Source organism: Cyprinus carpio, chromosome A9, assembly GCF_018340385.1.
Source record: "Cyprinus carpio isolate SPL01 chromosome A9, ASM1834038v1, whole genome shotgun sequence".
In the NCBI taxonomy this organism is placed as follows: Eukaryota; Metazoa; Chordata; class Actinopteri; order Cypriniformes; family Cyprinidae; genus Cyprinus; species Cyprinus carpio.
The window spans coordinates 14781424-14787814 of NC_056580.1; positions in this window are offsets into that span (position 1 = coordinate 14781424).

Below are 6391 nucleotides of genomic sequence, written 5' to 3' on the forward strand. Positions count from 1 at the left end.
TTACAAAAAGTGTTCTCGACGCTTCATATAACCCAGATTGCAGGTCTGGAATGACATGGCGTAAGTGATTAATGACAAAATTTTCATTTTGAGGTGGAGTATCCCTTTAAAGACATTTCTAATGTTACAAAATATTTCTATTTATTAAAATGCTGTTCTTTTGAGGTTTGTGTTCATCAGAGAATCCTGGGAGAAAAAGAAATGTTTTAGACAAAAATATTAAGCAGCACATAAGCAGTGTTTTTCTGTGGTTCAAGATGTTTCACCCGTTAGCTGGTTATTATTCCCCATCATTTAAGCTCAAAACAAACAATGACGTCCCAAATCTCAAGACAATTAATTGTTGGAGTCATTGCAGGCATCGAGATCCAGGTGTGAATTAATGTAAACTGCTGGGATCAGGATGAAAGGTAAGTAAGTAGCTGATAAATAGCATCACAGGCTTCAAAAATGGCTGTTTCACTTCATCACAAATGGTTATCTTCCTCTCTTAAATGACCCTTTTTTTCTCTCCAAAACTTTGACTTGAATGTCTGTGAACCTTGTCTTTTGGTGTAGTCCAGAGGTGTTTCAGCTTCTCCGTGCTGTGACAGCTATGATGTTCCTCATTACTGTGCTGCATATTGCTCTTCTTTCCCCTCAGGGTCCTGTTCTTTGGGTACACTGGGTCCTGGACCTTCTCTGCTAAGTCCTGGGAGTTCTGGATGTGATGTTCCACCTCGTCAAATAATGGTGACAGCCAGGAATGTGGCCAAGTGTCTCACAGTGTTCTATGACTATACTATTCTGCTGACATTCGGTTTGAGCTGAACTCCCTCTTTATTGTTGGGAACCTGTATGAACACTAAGAGGATTCCCTAGGGTAGAAGCAGGAGTAGAAGTTGCAGTTGGTAGTTTTTTCTAGGACTCAGTGAAAGCACAAATGAACTAAACACCACTTGAATTATATATTATGAGCTACGTGCATTCACTGAGGGGGAACGGTGAGCCCAGGGGCCTTCGTGATATTGTGACGTGGATTCATAGGCATTACTAGACCCACTTTCATCTCAGCTCAGGTGTGAATATGAATTCACTGTGAAACTTTTTGGTCACGTGATACTGACCTGTCAGTCTGAATATATAAAGGAAGAAAAGTTACCACTTCTATTCAAGATTCAAGTGGCTTTATTAGAATGATAAAGAAGGCTTTACATTACAAACATTGATAACATTAAATTACAGGCATACACATTTACAAACAATTAAAAAACACACAAACCAACAATGAGAGAGAATATTCAAGCTCTATTCAAGCCTATTTTAACAGAAAAACAAAGCAGTCATTTCTTTAGTTGCTTTTGGGGTTTCTTTGGAATTTAGAGGTTATAATTTTCCTTTTTGCAGGAGACAGTTTTACTATTTTTCACATTTATCCACAAAAATAGGAATATGCCCTCTGGATTGGATATAATATTTCCTTCGAGAAAGCTGGAGAATGCTGTATACATATTCAGTGGTGGACTGATTTTATTAAATGGTGGTCAAGTAAATTACATTTGCTCGAAACCAAAAATCAACTAGAAGATCATGGTATGTTTATGTCTGTCATTAATTGAATTTGTGCACATTACTACTGATAGTTTTAAGCACATTTCCAGACCTCTAGATGTGGTTTAGACAGTTGGATTGCAATAGATCCAACATGTCGTGGTTGATTTAACATTTGGCTTTTTAGACAACGGTTCTGCCCAAGACAAATAAAAAAATCTTATGTGGGAATGGAGAGCTTTAAATGTAAAACCTTGCTGATACAACTAACATTAAATTGTCACATCAACAGTTTTTCTGGAATCTGGAACCTTGCTAAAATATATATATATTTTTTTAAAGACATGTTGTAAACAAGTACCTTAGGGAAATAATTAAGGTCACATTTAATGTTTTATTATTATTATTATTATTATTATTATTATTATTAATTACAAATTTGAATTGGCTTTTATTTTTTGTATTTTCACCTTTCATATTTTTAATCCAAACACAGTTATGCCCAAAACACGTTACTAATGTACACCATGAGATGATGAAACAGTGATGTTTTTGTGAAATTTACATTTAAATTTACGCATTTTTATCCAAGGTCACTTACAATAGACATTGGTAATTTTTTCAGAAAACTGAACTATGACTTTATGTAAAAGTCATGAGATCAGCTTCACAAACATATTTATTTATTTTCTTAAATATGAAAATAAAATATGTAAAATATAAAAACTAAAGCAAATTCAAAATATTACTAAAACTATAATAGAATAGCCGTGTTATACTTCTCAGAGCTTCAGGAATAAATATGTCTCACCTTGTGTATGCATTATTAGCTTTTTTTTTTTGTAATGTTAAAGTCAGGAAAGCACATAGTGTGTTAGGAGAATGATGTGTCGACTCCCACACAGTTATTCAAAGACATTTACGGCAGGCTGAGGTGCTTCAGTTCAATAGCTCACAGGGATGCAGTCCACTTTAATTTATATATAACCTGTAGAGGAGAGTGTTCAGTCACTGCTGGACTGCAGAACCACTGCTAATGTGCCGCTGGTGATTCAGTTCATTTTCATGTGCGACTGGGACAAGACACGATGACAGAAATTTTAAAAATGCTTGAAAATATGTGTCATTTTCAGGATGTGTAATAAAAACTATAATATGGTTATAAATAGTTAGTGGAATCATAGTCAAAAGTTTGGGTTTGGTAAGACTTATAAAGTTTTTGAAGTCTCTTATGGTTACCAAAACTGCATCTAATCAGCATGATTAAACTGTATTTATTCAATAAAAAAGTATAGTCATTTTGTGAAATATTTTTACATTTTAAATTAAGTCTTTTCTATTTTATTTTCAATTTAATGCATCCTTGCTAAATAGAACTATGAATTTATTGGCATAGTTATCGATTTATTAAAGTAGAAATAAAATAATTTATTTACTGAGAATGTTAAAAAAAAAAAAAAATCTTACAAACATTTTAAACTGAGGGAAATCTTACGATCAGAGTGGAAACAAGAATTAGGTCAAATGCTGACATCTAGTGGTGTGTTCACACACAACATCTATTCATCAAGGCTGGACAGCACTGATTCCGGCGCTGAGAAAAAAATGCATGCAAGTATTTTCAGATAAGTTCAGTAATTGAGACACAGCACACATTTGAGAGCAGTCACTATACTTTATTTGAGGGGAATAGTAGCATAAAATTTCATCTGTACATTATGTAACAATTACGTCTGATCAGGCCCTGAATGCGTTAAATACTCAAGAGAAAGTTTGACAAACATGGCATTGTCCAGCACAACAGTAATACAGCTGCTCGCACCTAAAATGCAGAGTTTTGGTAAAGTGGAGACATTCACTCAGTGTTGTAGTTGAGAAGAAACAAGGTCACTGAAGACCCAAAAAGTGTCTGAGAGAAAAGACAGAGAGAGAAGCTGCTGGTCGAATCCCAGGAGCAATACTTGCAACGCTGCACCATGTTGTCTGTCGTGCTACACTGTTTGTTCAATCTTATGAACGCTGTGAGTGGAAGTCTGAGGTAAAGGATTGATTCTTTAATAGTGTTCTATTTATCTGACCAGTTTTAAAAATAGCATCACTTCTCATTGATCCAGTAAAGAAGAATGACAGTTGGGCCATGATATAAATTAATAAAACTAAAATACAGATGTACAAAATTAACATTAAAATATTTAATAATAATAATAATAATATCAATAAGGATTTTTTTCGAGACATTAAAAAAAAAAAGAAGAAGAAGAAGAAGAAGAAAAAAAACTCATGCTCTTTTCACAATCTAAAACAACATTCATATGTACATACGGTGCATTTACAATTGAGTCCTTTACTGAACACGGGATTTTTAAAGTTTGGCTTTACATCTTATTCAACCTTCATCCCAGATTACCTAGAAAACTAGAAAACCAAAAACAGACAAGGAAACAGGACAGCACCCGGTAAAAACACAACAGGCCAGCAGCAGTCACTCAGCTTATTGAATCGTCTGTAGTGTTTACAATCGAAAGTTAAATCACAAGAATCTCACGGGAGATGCTGTTAGACCAGAGCACTCATCCTGCAAATTAACCAGTACTTTAGTTTGGTCTTATAACTGACTGACCTTAAATTTTGCATCTACAGTGTCCAACTGAGGGCCTTTGAAAGATGGCATGAAAGATGGCATGGGCCCTTGTTTAATTTACCACCCTGACACCAGTCAGATGAAGTAAAACAGAATGAGCTGGCTGAGAATGCTACAGTAGAGAGAGATAGAGAGCTTTCATTGAAAGGGCTTGATTGCATACTGTTGTATGGACCTGAACATTGTCAAATGCATCATACTGTAAAAGAACTGTGAAAGCAAAACAAACCAAAAATGAGCCACTGAATTTTATGAATCTTATATCACAATTTGTTCAGACAGGCAACAGATATTCGATTTTGTATCAGTTTAAAATCAGTTCAGATGTCCGTAGTCTGAATGGATTAAAACAAACAAACAAACATGAAATGCATTGTTTACAAACTGGATTCAAACCACAGCAGTATGTGGTTTGAAATCAGATTAAAATCAGGTTTTTACAAACGTGTTGAGTCAGTATGGTCAGATCAGATCTCAATTCATTTTTTCACCATTTAGGATGACGTAACTAGTATTGAAAGCAAAATGAAACGAAAATGAGCCACCAAGATCATTTGTTCAGACAGGAAGCATAAATCTGATTTAGAATCTGATTCAAATCAGTTTAGTTGTTTGTAGTCTGAATGGGGGGATTTTTTTTTCTTTTTTTTTTTTACAATTCTGTTACAAATCACATGAATATTTGGTTTTAAATCAGATTTTCAGAAATGCATCCAGCGTGAAATTTTTACAAACCTGATTGAAATCAAATTAATATGTGGTTTCAAGTCAGATTAATTTCAGTTTCATTGTGAACAGTCAATTTAGATTTAGTCAGATTAGAGCAGTTTTTTCATCATCTGGGATGCAATGCGATAGTAATAACTGATATTGGGTCCGAACAAATGGGTCAAATTTCGAGTTTGAAAAGTTCGAATTTGAAAATCAAATTGGATTCAAGTGCAGTGTGAACGAAGCCTAAGAGCAGCAGCAGCTTTCTTTTGAAAGACTGTGTCAGCCAGTCGGCAAAGAGTTACTGCATGTGTTCGGTCCCCATTACATCATATTATTAGCTTAATACTCTCAGACAACCATTCGTCATATGCATAGCCTGACGTTGACTTCAGTTTGTGATGTACATTATGGTTGAAGCAAACAGCTAGGCGCTTGTATTTTTACCACACTGGAAGTGGCCTGTGAGCTGTGAAACAGTCCCTGCTTAGGATGTTATTGCACATAATATGACCACACTAATAGGGTGTTATATTAAGGGCCCTTGCATACATAATATAACAAGGGTCACCAGAATGGCACCAGAGGGCTCAAAGCAAAGGGAAACGCTTCCTGAGACATACTGAGATACAGTTCTTGTAGAAGTGTGTAGAAGGTCGCCTGGTTGCTGATCTGAAACCAGTTTGACGTGTCACTCATGAGGTCGGGCTTCATGAGAAGGGAGGTTCAAATGCAGCGCACGAGGGCGGCCTTCTACTCGCAACGCGACAGAAGCGGACAGTGAGAAGACTGTAGAAGACCAAGACTGGATGATTCCCAATGAAAATGGAAATGAAAGAAAAAGAGTGACGCCCTGAAGACAGGAAATAACTTCAGATTAACGAATAAAGAAGGGGTTTCCATGACTGCTAATGGGATCTCATGCACAAGCTCCACATGATAACAAAGGTTTGAAAAACAAAGAAACTAAAAAATTAACCAAAAGAAAAGAAAACAAGGCATGCACATACGTCAATGTTGTAAGGACACCGCAAACCTATATTGGTAAGTGCTTCTGTATTATTTTCACAAAATTCATATTTTCAGGGATTTTTTTCTTCTCAACAGGTCTCGATATAGGTCAAAAATTGTTTTAATAAACAAACAGTCACAATGCTAAAAAAAAAAAGTATCACATTTTAAACAGCAGGGCAACACAGAGAACAACTAAAAGAAAGAAGGCAGAACACTGGTTTATGAATGGCCATCGTTTCTTGGCATAATCTGTCATATAAAAAAAGTTTTCCCCGTATTTAAAAAGCTTCCGTGCCAAATGGAGGTCATCGAAAAGCCTCTTTTTTATATCATATAGTGTTACAAAACAAACGTATTATTAGGATGAGAAACTGAGGTATACCTTGTCGAGAGGTTGGTGGTTATCTGACATAAACCATCAAAACCCTCACAGAAAACACATGTACATCAGCGTCACACCACAAACACCCATTAACACAAAACCTGAACAGCAGC